Raw genomic sequence first — 19318 nt, 5'->3', positions numbered from 1 at the left:
ACACCTTCTTTCGAGGCTTCTTCACTCTCTCTCCCTCTAGTAGAATGAGCAGAGGAGGAAGGGGGACGAACTCCCACCGTTTAAAATAAGCAGGAGGCGTGCCCACGGCGTGTCTCTTACACAGAAAGCGGCTCGGGTGTTAGCGGTGGCCGTAATGAGGCAGCATGGATGCTGCGGCGGCTGCGAGGGTCGGCGGTGGGCAGCGCGAACGCGTGCTCGCAAAGTCCAGCGCCCGAACCTCCTCGCCCTCCGTCTGGAATCGGAGAAAAAAGGACCATCGCGGCGCGCTCGGCACAGAGACAAAATGCCGGCCGGCGCCACTGCTAATGAACAGTAACGATCCGCTTGTTTGGGAAGGTACACCGGCGGCGTTGAGGAGGGGTGTGCAGTGGCCTGCGTGGCTTTTTAGAAGATGCGCGGTGGCCATGCGCCGGCTGAACGGCAGCCTCCTCTTCAACCGGCTGCTGTTGCTGCTGCGTATGCCGGGTCTTTCTCCCCCTCCCTCCGTGTCTTCTATGCACGAGAGGTCTCCGCAAGTGGACACACAAACGCTCGCAATCCAGGCTTGAGTTCTCGCATACTCGGAGAGGGGGGAGGGTAGCAGTGGCGGCGGCATTTTGGTTTCCTGAGCGCTCCATTTACTCCAATTCGGAACCGATTCCTCCGGAAACGCGCCGCTCTCTTTCTGTCCGGGAACTTTGGCGCCCTGAGCGGAGTAGTAGAGAAGTGAGGGTAACCCTGAGCGTGCGTGACGCCGTGTTTGTTAATGCCTGCGTGTACGCCTTCCCCCTCAACTGTGCGCGGGTATTACAAAAGGAAAAAAAAAGGAAAAGAAACAGCGGGCCAACAGTCGAATCGTCGTCGGAAACCGGAGATGCTAAACACCCGGTTCGCCGTTCTCTATCTTATTGCTTTTTTTTTTTTCCTTTTCGTTCCGATTCCAGCAGGTCGAAAACTCAAAACGACACACTGTTGTTTCGCAGTGGCTCGCGTGAGAGCACTGCGTTGAGCGCGGGCGGCGCCGTTCGCTAAAATAACGCCAATTTCTGCCGGGGCCGCTTTACACGCATGCACGAGGAAAGCCCGCTCAAAGATGTGGGCTGTGGCTCCTTGAAAAATGCGCGTAATGTTGCCCTTTGCGTTCGGCTCAGCCTCGAAAGGAAGGTTGGCGCAGTGTCCCTGCACGTACTTGGCATGAAAGAAGATTCGCGGAGGCTGGCACCGCCGTAAATGCTATACTCTTCTGGGCGGGTGACTTTTAGGGACCGTTTCTTTTAAAGAGGTACGAAGTGGACACGGGACGCGTGGAGCTCGCGCACGGTTCTACGCGAAAGGATTTGACTTCGCGAGGGATAATCGAGAAATGGCGTCAGATGGAGCGGCTTGATATTACTCTGCAGAAGAGATTGCTCTTGTTTAGCGCATCACGCGTTTGGTGCGTGCTTGGTGCTAGCGAAAGGCGAAGTGACGTGATCAGGAGTCTCTGCCGGCATCTTTCCATAGATATATGACTCCTTCCACTGGCGTATTGGCGGTTATTGTCTCTCAGCACTGGCATTACAGCAGGAAGCTACGTATGCTCAATTTTCTTTATAATTTTCAAATTTGCAGCAACAGCTGTTGCGAATACATGAACAAAGGTGTTGCAGCGTGGAGTCAGCGACGTCACGCGCCAGCGATCACCACTACGACGCAGACATGCACCTGAAACATTCTGAAGCCGCTGAGTTCATATACAGCCGACATGAGGTACCAACGTGCAGTTTATCAAAAGCTCACAGGCCGCCAAGCACGTGGTGAGGGTTGTCTTCAGGCTTCGTCGTGTGTTCTTTCTGGCATTTCTGAACGTCCAAAAGTTTAAGACACGAGATGGGAACTTTCTTCCAAAGTCTCGAGAAACTTGTAATGTCAGAAGTACTTCCGCAACACAAGCTATACATGACATGGCGATAGCTCCGGTCTGGGGCGAAGTCTCTCGCAAACGTATATATGACAATGTGCATGTGCTCGCAGGCAGTGATATTCTTTGCCTTCTTGATACCACGAGAGAAACGCTTGGTATGATGACAAACATGAAAGCACATTCTGGGACTTGTGTTAGTACGCTCTGATGCTTGAGAGTATTTCTTTCTGTGGCTTTGATGTCAAGGACCATCGTATAGCGCTAAATAAATGAAAATTAGAAAATGTGATGTCGGTACTTAAAGAGTATGAGAAGCACTGGTATAGAATACTAATCATGTGCTGCGAAAACAAACGAAACCTTTTAAATCATGGCTGTCTTGGGCCAACTTAGCTCAATGTGTTGAAAACTGAAGGTACAGAGCTTCCAATGTTTACAATCATTTCATTTGCGTTTCATCTGCGCTTAAATAGCCTTTGATCACCCGCCATTTTGGATTAGCAATTCACAATTTTATGTGGGCCTTTATGGCCATGCCCACAACGAAACAGTTAATTTTGACCTTCGGCAGGGGGAATTCGCGAAATGGTGGTCAAGCTTGACCGAACATTGTGAGGAATGCCATGTTGTCGGAACCACGCAATGTGGAAAAGAGACCTTCATTCATGTCGGGTATACGGAGCCCAGAACATCGGGACTTGTAACTCTCTGTATGTTGAAGTAGCGAAGTTCCCTCGGCTGTACGCACGCAATGCGCACACCGAGCGTCCTCGACAAGAGGAAACGTACGTGTGGTGTCAATGCTTTTACGAAGTTATTGCTAAACCTTGAACAAATTCTATCCTGTCAACGCAAAATGATAACAGGAGCATGGCGTATATATAGGTGACCAGCAGTAGGCTGTAGCGCAGATAGGGGCTAGGCAGAGACGAGCCGTACCACCGACGTTCGCTGGAAGCATCTGTTATATGGTGTTCGCTCGCTTATATATCGTCTTTATCAAGCGCGCTCGCTTATCGTGGACCACCGCCTAGCGGGCCACTGCATATGTCTCTCCCTAGCGGGAACTGACATATGGCGGTTCAAACGCTGTGCTAAGGCGTGCGCCCGGTGGACACGCTGAGGCGTATACGGTGACTACCCGATGGTACACTGGACGTTCGCAGTACGTGTTACAGGTTCAGGAAGGTGACGTCAGTGACGGCGACAATGGACGGCAGCAATGTGGGCGGGTTTGACACGGTTTAAGGCGATCACTTCTGCCCGGTCGTTCAGGTCAACCTTAATGTGCAAAACCTTGCTCACTGCGCTGCTGTAGAACGGCCCCCACAGCGGAGTCGAATGCGTCCACCGTAAGGCAAAAGGCACGAGTTCATTTTCGGGTAGACCAAAAGCGCAGCTCCAATGAGTGCGCCATTGATTTTCTGCAAACAGGCGGTGATTCATTTGTCGACGTCAGCTCCGCTGGCTTCAAAGATGAGGCCAGTAGGTGGTGCAAAGGCTGCAAGATGTGCGCACAATGCGGCATGAAACGTCGGTAAAAACGTCACCAAGCCGAGAAATTATCGCGGCTGGTGTCGCGTGGATGGCTGTGGAAAACCTCTGACAGCCTGAACCTTGATTGATAGTGGGCGGACGCCTGAAGCGTAGATTGTGTGCCCCAGGAAATTCAGGGTCGACAGGCCAAACTCGCGCTTCGAAGCATTGATGACGAGCCCGTAGTAGTTCAAACGCTCGAAGAGAAGCAGGAGGTGATCGCGATGTTCCTGTGGCGGACTGCTCGAGACGAGCAGGTCGTCGAGGTACGCATGGCAGAAGTCCAGGCAGCGCAGCACTTCGTTTATCAAGCGCTTAAACTTTTTTGCGGAGTCCCGAAGGCCGAACGGCATCCGTATACACAAACTCGTACATGTCAAATATTGCTGCCTTCTGAATATCTTCTGGTGCCAGAGGAATATGATGGTAGGCGCGAATTAGTTCGATCTTCGAGAAAAATCTTGCTCCGTACGAACCTGTCATGCAGTAAAAAATGTGCGGGATGGGATAACGGCCAGGCTCGCTAACCTGGTAGAACGCTCGGTAGCCCTCGCACACTCTCCAATCACCACGCGCAGATTCTGGCCGATGAGTAGTGGCGAGGACCAAGAACTGCTCGAGGATCGAATGATGCTTAGCTCTAACTTATGTTGAAACTCGTTCTGTTCTTTGCGAAGCTTTTCGGGAGTCTGCCGGCGTGGGCGGGCGTGCACCGGCGAGCCATTGGTTTCAGTGTAATGGAGAGTGTAATGGAGTGCTTGACTGCTTTCTCCTTGTACCTGGACCGGTGTCAAAGTGAGAAACTTGAGTAGCACCTGGCTTGGCGAAGGCGAAAGTGACAGGTTCGTGGAAGGCACCACCGAACGCTCGCCTTGTACCCTGAGTTGGGTGGCGGCGTCGCGAAGGCATTGCTGACGGACGTCGATTAGGCGATCGAAGTGGCGGAGGAAATCTGCTGCAGTGATGGAACGCTTGATGTCGGTGACAGTGAAAAGCCAGCGGAATGCATGGCGAAGGCCCGAGTCCAGAGTTAATGACTTCTCGCCGTATGTGGCTGTGCTGCTGTTGTTTACAGCCAAGCGTGGGGGAGTCGGCGGACATCTGCGGTCGGCGGGTGTGGCCGGTAGGACGCTAACCTCGGCACCTTTGGCCATCTGGAAACGAGCGCCATGCAGTGCCGCGGTCGAAAACAAAGAATGGAAGTGGGCGGCTCATAGGAGGGACTGGGGCGCTTGCCGCCGTCAGCGCCTGGTCCTGTTGTCTCCCGCCCAAGTGCACGGGGGAATGCAGTTGTGGGTATTAGTCACGGAAACGACGATGGTACCAACATATTATGGTAGAGCCGGAGTTATCCAGACGGGAGTTATCCAGATGGGAATGGGTTTGCAGATTGGCCACGGGGTCAGCAAGGTGGGACAGTTATGCGCGGAAAACGTTGTAACTTCCATGATTTTTATCCGCTAAGTCTACAATCTAGCTGATGCCAAGATCTTCTGCGGTGGCGAGTATCAGGCGAACGCTGACAGGCAAGCGGCTGAGAAAAAGCTGACGAAGAAGAGAAGACGTCCGTGGTTCTTGCCTCTTCACCCAGCAGGCGCTGCATGAGGCGCGGGAACTGGGCGTCAGTGCGGTCGCCGAGCTCTACGGCCGCGAGAAGTTGCTGCAAGTGCTTCTGCTCTGAAGACGAAATGCGCCGATTCACTGAATTCCTTAGCGTTGCGTAAGGAGACTCGAGCGGCGGCGTCGCAATAAGGTCACGAACGTCGGTGATGACGTCCGCAGGCAGATTGGAGACGACGTAAAAATAATGTGTCTGTTCAGAAGTAAGCCGCCGCGCAGGAAAACGTGCTTCGGCCTGCAAGAACCACAGGCCAAATTCGGTGGACCAAAAGCGTGGGAGCTCGACCCGAAGTGCGTCGATGGCAGGAGCAGCATGCTGTGGAAGGCGCGCGTTATCGACGGGTTGCGTGTCGTCGTTCTTCGCCCCAGGCTAACGTAGAAGTGCTGGGTTGGGTCACCACTGTAGCGTACTATAGGGGCGAGGCAGAGACGAGCTTCACCGACATTCGCTGTAAGCAGTTTTTTAATGCAAAAGCATTATATTTTCCATGAGGCGGAATAGCGATAACAAAGATCATCATCAGCGTCTTGTAAGTTAGATCAAGTTAGAGTAAGGTGACTTAAAGTGGAGCAAAGTGGAATTCAGGTGAAGCAGAGTGAATGAAGGTGAATTAAAGTGGATAAAGGTGTATTAAGGTCAGTACAAATTAGAGCGAGGTGGATTAATTTGAATAAAGGTTGGCACAAATTACAGCAAGGTGCATTAAAGTGGATTACAGTGGCTTAAGTTGGATAAGGTGTAGTTGTGAAGGACACGTGACAATGTATGATGTCACGTATCATGGACGTAACCGATTAATTAGAAAAGTCATAATGCTTTCGAATTTAAATCATGTAACGATATTTAAGTGACTGTCAATTTCATTAGCATACTCTTCCGTCGCTCACTTAAATACATCGTCTTTATCATGCGCGCTAGCTTATCGTGGGCCACCGCCTAAACGTGGCCACTACAAGGCGAACGAAGCACCAGCCTGGAGCAAGCATTTCGACCGGGCAACTTGCATTTTTCAGAGGCGTGGCTTCTCCACAACACGACTTGATTTCCCCGCGGCGAAGTTCCTTTGTCAAAACATTGGCTCCTCTGACGAAGGCAATCTTCCTGGTCGAAACAATGACTTCAGGCTGGGGTCTAGCTCGTTCGCCCACTGCTAAAACACTATCATTTGTTTCTTATTGTGCTATGTAAATCGGTGCTCGTCAATTTGATAATTGCATATCCGGTACATTCACGATCACGTACACCAAATCTTCTACGGGTGCTCGTTGCTTTGGTCCTCCCGCAGAAGTACACAATACCGTAGAAAACCGTTTCCTGAGCTTCCATAAAAGTAACCTTCAACAAACAGTACTTCTTCATCAGCACTGAAATATGCTGCTTGTTTGGCGAATACAACCCGCCGCTGTACTTGCTAAGCTCGTGGTCGTGGACTGAATCCCGCGCTCACGGCTGCCGCCTTTCTACGGGGGCGAAATGCAAAAACGCTCGCGTACTTAGACTTGGGCTCAAGTTAAAAAAAGAAAAAAGAAGAGAGAAAAAGAAAAGAAAAGCCAGGAGGTCAAAATTAATTTTCGCATCATAATCAGATCATGATTCTGGCACGTAAAACCCCAGATTTTTTTTTTTTTCTTTTCGTCCAAGGCAGAAACACCGCAGCCCTCTCCAGCCAAGCGATGGTCTCACCCGCCGTGCGGTTTTTCGCACGTGGCTGTCTGGCACAGAAAGAACGCGAAACAAGTCACGTGTCACAAATGCACGCTCTCCGAAAAGCGCAGCTTTGCATCGTGCATCGTGCATGCACAGGGCACCGCGAGGCGAAAACAAAGATTCAAGGGGGAGAGCAGTTGTGGGCCCCTCTCTCATCCACCTCCTCTCTGTCTGCTCCAGTTGCGATGCACAAGAAAAAGGGAACGAGAGAGCGGAGCGCCGCAGACGTGAGGGCGACACCGGTAATGACATAACGAGAGGAAAACCAGCAAGAAAAACGCCGTGTCACGATTTCCGAGACCCTCAACGCGGATCTTGCGGCTGCTGAGAAAGTGAAGCAGTCGCCTTTCTCCAAGTCGAGCAGAGACACCTACACGGATATTCGAAATGAAACAGAAGAATAGAACGAGCTAGGGGAGAGTGAGCGAGATATCTCTGCTCTGAAGAGTCACGAGAGAGAGAGAGAGAGAGAGAGAGAGGATTTATTTGAAAGAGGCAGAGAGGTCGGCCTGAGCTAACGCGCTGTAGCCTGCTACTCTGCACAGGGGGACGGGGAACAGTCACGAGCTTGCTGAGCGTGTTGTGTGTGTGTGGGGGGGGGGGGGGGTCTGAAAGTGCGCGCGGACGCCAGTGGCTGAGCCGTCAAGAGAAAGGAGGAAGGGATGGTGGCGAGGAGGAAGAAGAAACATCGGTACCGGCGAGCAGACGTGGCTCGCCAACGAGGCAGCAGAGACATTAGCGAGAATTAACGAACAGATAATGACAGCGGGCAAGCAGAAACGGACCCGGGAGTTCACCGTCTGCCAAACGCCGGCCCACCACGAAACCAAAGTCCGAACGTGGAGACGGGAAACCGGAGAGCCAGATCTTCAGCATAGAGAAACGGGATGCGGCCTAACATGCCCTTCCCCCTCATCCCCCGCCCCACTCACCCTCTTTTCTCCTAAGTGCAACTTTCCCACAACCACCGTCATTTTTTCTCATCTTTCTAATTATTCTTTTTCTGTTAGTCGTACTATTGAGATAGCGTGGAAGAAGGAAAGCGAAACACGGCGCTCTCCGAATCTCGAATTGCGGTCGTCGTATTCCATCTGATCCGCTCTGAAAGAATCGTAAAGACTTTCACGCTTTCTCTACTTGTCTTGAAAGTTTCATTGTTAAGGACAACTTATTTGCTACTGCCAAGACAAGTAAAACGAGCTTTCAAATGTGATCGGAGGCGCGGTTGTGGAACGAGAGCGAGTAAGCCGAGAATTCGCAACAGAAAGCGAGACAATCAAACGAAACGAAGATGAACCATGGGAAGCGAAGAAACGCGACCTCCTAAACAGAAACCGCACACAGGCACACTGAACGTCGGTGCACCTGAGCGAAAGGTTGTATAAGATGTCTCCAAGATTTGGATGGATAATTGCGCTACATTTCTGAGGGGTCTCGGAGAATTTGCCCACAACGAATCGTGCTTACACTGGCCGTGTCAGCGGCTGCTATCGTTGTGCCCTGTGTCATATCGCGTCAAGCTGCTGTTGTAGGCACTTGTGCCGTCCGTCTCTTGCTGCTTGTGTCCGCGTGTTTGTGTCCGGATCAAGCAGCTTGTTTTTGTCATTTTTTTTTGTGCAACATCCAGCTATTTCCTGCGGCAGATTCTCGTGCGTTGTCAACTGGCGCTACGCTTGCGATTTCACTCGTCGCGAGGTCATGGCGTTTGTTAAGGTTGTATGCCAGCAAGGGTGAGTGAGCAAAGTCCGTGACAAATGTCACCACCACGTTTCTAAGGAAATATTTATATCATCATCAACATCATCATCGCGGTAGCCCACGCAAGGCGGGATCCACCGCTACACCACGTAATAAGCCCGACTTTAGGATGCGGTTAAAATGATTACTGGGTTCAAAATGAATTATGGGCTCTTCACTATACGGCATCTCAGGACGAAAAATGTCAACAGTATATTCCTAATGCGATGCGTATGTGAGGTTAAATGGTGCCGCCATTGTTGTAGTCACAGAGCAGATGGCAACTAGGTCGTAGGCATGTCATCAGAGAGGCGCTGCAACGTGGAGAACACGAACAGCGCGTGGTCATCAAACTTTAAGGCAGCTAACTCATTACAGAACAGACATCGCTTAGCCAAACCTCTGTGCTTGTGGGAAAGACATCCTCGGTGTTTTAAATTCGACTGCCACAAACAAACTGAGGCTTTGTACTTTAGTGGCTTCCTTCAGTTCATGATTTCACAAGATTATAGAAAAAAAGAAAGGAAATCAATGGGCGGGGCACAGGAGAGGTGCGATCCCGAAGTGAGGGCACCAGGACGTTTTTGCGGAAAGAATTATCAGCGAGAAATAAGCTCCGAGGGGACGCCAAGGACTACGACACATTAGCACAGAAAAAAAAAAAGAAATGAAAAGACCGAGCGAGCAAAAAGTTTCGCTCGCTGCCAGCGCGAGCAGACGACGCACGAACAACGCCGCGGTGCTGGTGGTGGTGCGAGGAGTCGCGGCGAAGACGAATACCGCGCTCACGCAACCGTCGAGACACACACAGTTCGAGCGGCGAGATCAGCAGCGGCGGCAGCAGCAACAGCAGCGAGCGGGCCAGTTCGAAGAAGGAGAAACTCGGCATTAGAGTTATTCCGTTCCGAGCCCCACACGAGTGCAAAGCTCGCTCTCGCCCTGCTGCCTTCTTCCTATCTCCATCTCCCGCGTGCACAGAGCACGCCGGCTAAAGAGTCCCCCGCCCGTTCAGGGCCGAGAAAGCGCCTCCGCGCCAGACCGGAGACGGCGTCGAGGAAAATAAATCTTTCTCCGGCTCGCAATGACACAGTGTAATTTTCCATTTCTTACGAGTGGATGTGCGGCTCCGGCGAAGAACAACAACAAGACGGCGGAGGCGAGGGTGCGCGCAGTTGTGAAAGAGGGGCGAGCCAGCCTTGAGGTGAGCACGAGAAAGAGAGGCGGGTGGCTTGCTCGAGGAGGGGGTGAGGAAAGCCCGAGCAAGTCCGCAGAACGGCCAGGTAGGTGGTTTTAAATGTGGCGGCGGGGTAGGAGGAGCCAGCCCCGCTGGGTGGGAGGGGCCTTGTCCAACGGCCCGAAGGAAGTGCTGGGCCCGTCTGGTGCGCGATACGCAGCGACCGGTGCGTGTAAGGTTACGCCGCGACGCCCCGAAGTGAGTGGACACCCGCGATGACTGTATGCGCATGCAAAGGCTAGTACAGATTGCCTTGGGCCTGCGTTTCCACGCTCACCTAGCTCAAGGACGTAGCTCGAGGTGTACTGACCGCTGCCCTAGCGTTGCGATGAAACCGTGAGGCAACTTTGAGAAACGCATCCGCGGAGAGGATGGCTATCTCCAAGCCACCTATTTCTTAATTACCAACAGGACCCTGGTGTGGCGAATACTTGTCACTAGACTGTATTTTGTTTAAGACACCATATATCGAACGCGCGCGTCAACATTTTGGAAGAAATACTAATGTGCGATGTGCTATGCGCAGTGTCCATACTGCCCCCGCATCTCGCACGTCTGCAGTTCGATTTTAAACAAATTATTTTGACTCTGCTGTTGTATCTTTCTTTATTTTAGGGTGCAACTGTTAGGCTCCCGTTGCTGCTTTGAGCGTCGGCGTCCCTCCGCGTAACCGAGCGAACGAGTACAGCGAAGGATGAAAGTCCGCGATAGCGAAGAAAGCGCGAGGAGCAAAGGGGAGGAGGACGGTCTAGCGGTACCATGAGTTGGAAAGCGGAGGAGGATGGTATGGCGAAAGCGTGAAAAGAAAAGCGTAGTGCAGCGTGAGACATGTTCTACGGCAATGATCGCTACGAGATAGCGCCATAGTAGCGGGCGTCGTCTGTTCACCGATGACGCCATGGATAAGGTATGCGGCGAGCGCGTCCACCGATACCATATATGGAAACAAAGCGCTGCGTGAGCGGAGGTCTGTGTGCGGCGGCTGCTGTGAATCGCGCGCTCGCGTCAACCATGCGCTCCCTCTCACGATCTCTCGTTTAACGAGACAGTCGCGCCACGCTTAGCTAGCTCCGTTTGCAACGTGCAGCACGAGACAGATTGGCCGCGCCACCTAATATATCGCGAAATGAAAACACGTAGTGAGGTGCGCTCAAATTTCTCATTAGGAAGTATTGTAACCGTGCGTGAATTTTTTCCGTAGCACAATACGAGTATGTATCAGCAGTGGGCGCACAAGAGAAGCCTCGACCAAGGCTCATCGTTAGGGTAACTTTTCCTGGCGAAAACAAGTCCCATCGTCAAAACGCTGGCTCCCCGCTGAGACTCCCTTTGTTCGACCCCTGCGTTTCAATTAAAAGTTTCTGTCTTCCTGTCACCCATTCGTGTTATGTGAGACTGTAACTGTTGACACGGTGCCAGTGCCTCATATTCACATTTAAATACAGAGCATATAAAAAAGTAACGCACACAGCTGCGCGTACTAAACCTGATAGAAAGCTTTGACTAGTGCTATGTGTTGTCAGTGCACATGCAACCGTTTAACCATGCACGCGTTTCTAAATGTCCCATCAGCTTCTCAGAGCATGCCTTTGGCCACGGCATTGATCTCTCCCATACGAGACAGCGTGAAATGGAAAAGAAACAAACAACATGAACGCAGCCAATGGACCGAAGAAAAAAAATAAAGTTCCGGTAACTGCTTCATCTTGCAATGAGACAAACCGTCCAAAGCCTCGTACAGGTAGGAATCGGACAGCGCTGCACGTTTGGGCCTAAGATATAGTCAGCGTTGTTTTGCGGGTTTGTCTATTTGCCTTATTCCAATTCTGAAGAAAGTGCTATTCCACGTTTTCGTCTAGAACCTGCGCAGTTACGATATCAGTGACAAATTAAAGGTCGTAATTGGTTCGCATGTGACAAAGTTAGCATGCCTGACACCTAAGTATACGTCGAACAATGAAAGCTTTGTTTATCATATCCTATACTGCGCCTCCAGTAGATTCAATGCATCTTTCTTTATTAACTGAGCTCAGTAGCGTGAGAAGCAGTGACCAGCCCTACCGTGCATGACCTGTACTTAGTGTGTTCTGTTTTATTCTTTGAGATTTGTCATCTTTCTCCTTCTTTCCTCTTTCCTCCCCTCCTTCCTATTTTCCATTTCTGTGTTGCTGTCACCTCCCTTCTGGAGAGTAGGCTAGGCGTTGTGCCCCTTCCGGTGGCAGTTGACAGCCTGCTCCTCGCTTTCCCTTTCCTATCAAATGTATATATGTTTTCAAAACAAATAATATTATTAATAATCAGTTAACAAAAAGTGTTCTGTTTTTTGGCACGTCAACAATATTAATATACTTTCCCGTAAGCACCGTTGCAGACACATCATCGCGAAGCGGGTTCAAAAGCAAAAGGAAACACCGTATCGAAAATCAATGAGTACTGAAATATACAATATGAGTAGCAAGCAAAATAACTTTGAAGGTGTTGGACTTTTTATGCTCCACAACGAGATGGCCCATTCGGCGGCGCGTGCGCTTGCCCTCCGCACCATCGAGAGTGACCGTTCCGTGCGGTGGTTCGAAACCAAGGACCGAGTGACCAGTTATGGCGAAGTTACCAAGTGTCACCGCTCAGCTCGACGGACAATGCCGCCTCCCCACCCGGCACTAAGTCGGGAGGAGGCCGTCATTCTAAGGCAGGTACAGACCGGGTCACTCCTCGCCCCGGCAGTGCTACACGTGCTTCACCCAGAACCCTATCCGAGGGTTGTGTTCGGTGTTTGTGCAGTGGGTCCGGCGGACCGATGACACATCATGTGGGACTGTGCCAGGTTCCCGACCGAAGTTACCTCCAGGACATACCCGCCCGAACTTGAAAGTGCAGTGCAGTCTGCAGACAAGGACACTCAACTATGGGCCGTCCAGCAGGCCCGGGGTGCGCTCGAAAAGCACAAACCTCACGACCCACCACAAACGGGCCGAACTGAGGTATTGCAAAGTAGGGCATATCCCCAGGTCGACGCTTTGCCAATGTCACGAAGCGTTCAACCGTCGGTTGCCGGCATTTTAATAAAGTTATTTCTACCCTATGCTACACTTACTCAGAAATATGTATCGACCTATGCGAAAATGTTGGCAACATAGAGTCCATCATCCCAGAGATGTTCACTTATATCTTCATTTGTATGTTCATTGTGTGTTAATATATCACGGTCTGTGGCATATTGTGGTGGCCTATGTTCTCCTTTCTTTTTTTTTCACACGCTCTGCACTGGGCTTGCGTTCCAGCTTGTGAACATGTCTTCCGAACTTGTAGCTTATGCGTCACGGCTTGTGAACTACACGCGCGAGAACTCATCCTTGAGCGCTTTTTTTCATTTCTATGGCTTTGTTCTCCCAAAAGATGCCTATCTTTAGTGCAAGTCTGAGCAGAGCAGTAATCATAATTTAAAATAAGAGTAAAATACGTAAAGAGCTGGGTGCAAGAGTATCTAATGTTGGTAAGTTTCACAATAATTACGGCTGTGGTACCACATGTTGGGGATCACGGTGAAAGCCATGGTCCGGATTCGAGAGCCATAAAATTATTATACTTCTTAGTTTGTTTGCATGCCGATGTTTCGCGGAAAACGTCGCTATAGTTCCGTGTGCGAAGACCTTCAATCTGCGTATGGTTAAGGAAGCAGGAATAGACGGAAAGACAGGGAGGTTAGCCAGTTGTCAGACCGGCTGGCTACCCTGTGCTGGGGAAAGGGCGTAAGGGGAATAAAGTATAACAGAAAATAAATCTATGCAAATGTACAAGAGGAGCCTGCGGGTCGTGGGCGGCGGTTGCTGTACACCGTGAACCATAATCTGCCAATTTATTTTTAGATGAATTTCGTTATTTGACTAAAAAAACTAATTTGCTCAGTTTCATCACTCATAGCCCAGCTCCTTGTCAACAAGAGTTTGGCTGGACACCTGCACAGCTGGAGTAAACTGCAAAAGCATACGGCTTTTCTCCATTTGCCAGGATCATGCGACATTGCAAATCAATACATCACAGCAAATTGCAGGACGTAGCAGAATCATTTTTTATCAAATTTAGCTAACTGTTCATGATGCCTGTATTTTGTTAGGCCGAAGAAAAAAGATGCCTTCATTTTATCTTCAAGGGAGCGATATTATCGAATCAATGATCAAAAATTGCACACTCGGTGATATTACCCAACACAGACGTGTATTAACTCAAGTTACATGACACCCCAGAAGCGAAAGCAATTTTAAATGCCTCAAGAAAAATTATTTCTGTGTTACTTTCCGTCAATAACAAGGAATATCCTTTGTGCAGATAATTTTACATACAAAGTGTTTTTTTTTTCTCCTGACTATACTGAACTTCGAAAAATCGCCTGTGTCAGATAGCCTAATGGGATCCTTGAGCTGCATTACTCGAAGCGGCTGACATCACATGCACGAGAAATCGAGAAGATTAATGAAATAATAAACTATAGAATGACGAATTAATTGTTTACTCATTACTTTACGGCACATATTGCGATTTACAAATTGTAGCCGGTAAGTTCGCAAGGCACATCACCTTGGAATGAATTCTGAGGATGGCACGCTTTTCGAGAGAGTGATAAAAAGCATCTTTAATGACCCTAAAGGTGGCTCGATTTGCAGGTGTGGTTCCCTCTTCAAGGGAATCCCTGCGCCGTCTTGGCTGTGACCACCCTCTCAACCAACATGATCTGGTCCGAGAGGCGGGTGCTGGACAGCAGCGTCTCCCACTGCTCTTGAAGTTGGGGGGGGGGGGGGGGGGGGTAAGCTGGCAAGACTGGGTTTTGTTTGCGATCTATGACAATGTGCGGGAGGATTCCTAGCTGCTCATAGTAATTACATTGTTCTTAATATTGAGTAGGGAACGTGTGATGTAGCCTACTTTGGTGCGGGAACGTGTTGGTTTGCACCGATCTGAGCGTTGTTGCCTCTTGCGTCTTCGTGAGCTGTGGATGCGGTGGTGGGAGTGTTCTGCGGTTGAGTCTGTAGCGTTGAGCCATTCCTTGCTATGTTGTCAGTCTAGTGAGCTCATCTGTGTCCTCGGGGGCCTGGTCGATAATTTCTCGGGCCTTGGAGTGGGCGAGTGCGTTGCCCTCCGGGAAAATGTGAGTGGGTGTCCACACATTTCTTTCTGGCAGCTAGGCTGTTCGTATGCGTTGAGTCGCTAGTGCCACTCAGCCCGACGTAAAACTCCTGCACACCTCTTGAGAGTCAGTTATAATGATTGCTGCCGTAGTCTGTGTGAGGATTAATGCCAGGGCTATAGTTCCGCTGCTTCCTGTGTTGTTGCATCTGGTACGGTGGCGTTAACGAGATCCGTATATGTCGTCACCACGACGGCTTTGTCTCTTCTGCCACGGTATGCGGCTGCATATGTGTAGACCATTTCCTGGAGGAACCCGTAAATTCTGCCCAGAGCCTTGGCTCTTGCTTCGCGCCACCCTTGATGGTGGCCAGGGTGAATATTTTTCGGTAAGGGATGGGTCGTGACGTGACGTCGCAAATTTTCTAGAAGTTGTCTGGGTGTTTTAGCATCTGTGAGGGAGTCCCACTTTAATTGCTTAAGAAATTTCTGTCCTGTTTAGGTCATAGCCAGGCACATTTTCTGACTGGAGAGGTGGCCCTCTATTAGTCCTTCAACCGTCCTAGGGAGACTCATGAGGAGAAAGCTGTCTGTAGAGGTGCTCACAGGGAGACCAAGGGCTTGCTTACATTCCGAGATATGCGCCATCATATTAGCGGTAAATATGCACTGTTGTTACACTTACCTTTTTTTTTAACAAAATGCCCTTTCATGCATTGAAGCTTAAAGGTAACTACTGAAACCCAAACGCATCTCTTTGCGTACTTTAGGAATGAAAATCGCGAAGCTGTTGCCACGCTGAAAATTCGTTACGCGAGGACACGCCTTCCGAACTCACTGGCTACAATTGGTGAATTACAATATATGGCGTAAGGGAACTAATTAAAAATTTTATTAGCGAATTTTTGTTAGAATAATAGTCGAATATTCATTTCGATTTCTTGTGCATGACCGCCTATGGGTACTCCAGCTCAAAGACTAAACCTAGACTATCGGCCACAGGCAATTTTTAAAAATTTAGTGTAGTCTAAAGACAGCCGGCATAGCGCAGTTGATCTTGCGAACAATCTAAAAAGCGCGCAGCATTCTTTATACTTTAGTGATGACGATTAGACCTGCGCACGAAACCCGTATATAATCAAGCACAATGTTCATGAAAGCTGAGGAGTGTCTGTCGATTGTTCAAATTGTCGCGGATGCTGACTCAAAGTCAAATAGGAATCCGCCTGACACCACGAAAAGCAAAAGCCAGCTCGTTCAGTCGGTGGCTGTGTTCTACTCAGATTCGATATGTGTCATCTCCACTTATCGTTTATATCGCTCGGTGTCTAATAGAGCGGCGCTTTTAACTACCCAAAATTTTCCGTTTTTCCCTGACTGTTCGTGCGAAAATTTCCTGGCACTCGATCACACTGCTTAGGTGCAGGGACAAGAAAAATATATGATGGTTTCTAGCTTGCCTACTGTGCCAATCAAAAATGTTCAACAACAGCTGCCAGTAAGCTGTGAATTAGGAGGGATTAGCTATCAGATTTGACTGTGTTTCATGATGTTCCAGTTACCTGGTTAGGCTGACGCTCACAAAACCAGCAAAGCACGCCATTATTTGCGCACAGCGTAGGTTCAGCTGCAAGCTTTGGTCGCTTCACGCATGCCACTACTTTCGCCATAACCACTGTATAGGTATAAATTTCCGCGATGGCATGCAAGCAGGACGAAAATATGTTTTTTTTCACCTGAATTTTCCTGAACTTTTTCGGCTTTCTAGGTTTCTCCTCATGTAAGTCAGAATCTTTTTTTTTTTTTTTTTAGTCTGCTTGTGGCAGATAGGCCAATTCCACTTCATCGTTCGGATTACTTGAAGAGTATGACATTACGCGCAGGACAAGCTTCAAGTTACAATATACTTATTGATGTCACAGTGGAACGAGCTTTAATATAACATATGTAGTTGCCAGACCGACGCGTAGGTTGCCGGCAGCCGCAGTATTGTGATCACTACCTGAGCGTCATTGCGTGATGAAGCTTTTGCGTTATGCTTTCGGTTCTCTTTCTTTTTCTTTGCTAGTAATATTACTCTTCTGTATGCACATGAATTCGTTCATTGTAATTTGAATAGCGCTTCCTGGAAGAATGCCTTTTGGCTGTGCAAGCTTTTCAAACAAAGAAACAATAATAAGAGACAGAAGGAGCTTCCGCGTTCTGCGACTGCGGAATTGAATCCAGACAACAATGACGGCGTGTTGATTTGTCAGACATCCTAGAACCAGCAGCTGCATCTGCTCCCAAAAACCTTCCTCAAGACACTTTGTCATTCAACTGAGTTCCATATCTCACTGCGCGATCGAGTTATTTTGGCAAAATATGCACCGAACATCGTGCCCGCTCGTGTAAATATATGAAATGATTGTTTCCAGTTTACCCGCCCTGGTTGCTCAGTGGCTATGGTGTTGGGCTGCTGAGCACGAGGTCGCGGGATCGAATCCCGGCCACGGCGGCCGCATTTCGATGGGGGCGAAATGCGAAAACACCCGTGTGCTTAGATTTAGGTGCACGTTAAAGAACCCCAGGTGGTCAAAAATTCCGGAGTCCTCCACTACGGCGTGCCTCATAATCAGAAAGTGGTTTTGGCACGTAAAACCCCAAATATTATTATTGTTTCCAGCCAGAACGCGCGTGCTTTACAAACGTGATCATATTGGCCACATTATCGGCATGCGTAAGTTGCATGCTCTGTTGAGACGCATTCATTACGTCACGAAGAGCGTTCGGTAACTCAAGAGCCCGTTTTATTCGTCGGTGATCGACTGGCCTTATCTATTTTTGCATGTAGCATTTGTACTCGTATGTAGCACCCTTAATTTTCCTTTGTGACAATATGTTTTTATCGTCGTCATCATCATCATTCTTATCAGCCGCATATGTTTCTACTACTCCACATTCTGCACCTTTGTATAGGATCTGGCAGCTAATTACTTCAAGACATATCAATTTTCGTACATGGCAGTTATCAGAGGAGCAAGATTAACTGTGGTGATTTTGCAGTATTGGCGCAGTAGCTTCAGCAGCTCCCGTGCATGACTAAACCAAGAACCAAACAAAACAAAACGTATTAGATGTACAGGATGTGATGTATGTACCCTAAGAAGTTCGGTTGGTTTCACATAATGCGTGATCGAAACGAGCAGTCAAGCTACCAAAATCCTGTTTTGTTTGGCCAGCTGCAGACATTTTGCAGCTGGCCGACAGGCATGCGTGCAGACACTTTTTCTTTCTTTTTTTATATGACGCAACAGCAGGAAAGTGGCACCGGAAGTTAAGTTCTGCCCATTTTTGCTCAGGGACCTTCTCTTATACATGCGCAGTATTTCCTGCAGAAAAAAAGAGAAAAATAAGAAGACGTCTTCGTGTAGAATAGTTTTCAGGCATCTCAAAGAATTTGTGGCCCGAGTTTACCTAAGTGCACACCAAAACCTGCCGCAATTTAAACACCCATCATTTAGTCGAATGTTGGCTCGTGGAGGCTCTACACGCGACGTTCGGCCAAATACAATATTCTGAAACATCAAATATAAACTCCTGATGTCGAATAGTAACCAAATAACAAGACTTATTTCATTAGTGCTGGAAATCTCGAATATAGCTAGTTACCCACAGCATGCAGTAGATTAATATTTTAGACCACGCCATGCGTGCGCTACGTAATTACCGTTGAAGTGCACCTTACGCGTTTGCCGCGTTAGTTCCAAGATGACTACATGAAATGCATCAATCAAGCGTGGGAATCGCGTGGAATGACGCAGATGTACTGATTGCTGCGCTCTGAGAAAACGTTGGAAATTATTTTTTTTTCTTCTCTCGAGTAGTAATGCACACATACGTTTATTCTTTTTTTTCATTAGTAGTAATAATACAGTATTGTGGATTTCATTAATTTTCGTTAACATCTATTTTACACATTCTTTATATTCATGAAGGCAACGTAGGTCTTATATAAAAAATGGTTCGTCTGTAGTTCAAACGAGTGCGCGTAAAATTATTGGGTCTGCGTGCCGAACTGTATATTCGGAGCAAGTGTTTCCGCCACGCTGTTGTTTCTTTTTTTTTTTTCGCGCTTACTTCAATTTATGCGTATGTGCAGAAAGAAATCGATTGAGAAAGAAAGAAAATATCGACGATTAGCGATCGCCGATCACTGCTCTCGGGATGAGAGCTTTCACCCACGTACGCGTCCCTGTGGCGCCAGTTGGCGTCTCGAAACCTGGTCGACGGAAACGTCTATGGAGGGGCTTTAGGAACGTATACCGAGGCGAAGGGTCCCCGAAATTCGGAACTTCCGAAACACCGGATGCACAGCGGCAATTAACTACTGCGTACACCAGTGCGCTACCATTCTGCGCGCATTAAGAGATCGGCTCCGTTACCAATGCACTCAGTCTGCGTTCTCTCGATGTCAGAA

General features: G+C 49.0%; 1 protein-coding gene across 1 annotated transcript in view; it reads right to left on the bottom strand.

Annotated features, from left to right (window-relative positions):
• Sobp (Sine oculis-binding protein) overlaps nt 1-19318 on the bottom strand; it is a 172063-nt gene that overhangs the window by 12892 nt on the left and 139853 nt on the right. The window lies entirely within an intron of this gene.

This window comes from Dermacentor variabilis, chromosome 6, assembly GCF_050947875.1.
Source record: "Dermacentor variabilis isolate Ectoservices chromosome 6, ASM5094787v1, whole genome shotgun sequence".
Lineage (NCBI taxonomy): Eukaryota > Metazoa > Arthropoda > Arachnida > Ixodida > Ixodidae > Dermacentor > Dermacentor variabilis.
This window is presented reverse-complemented; position numbering and strand designations above follow the sequence as displayed.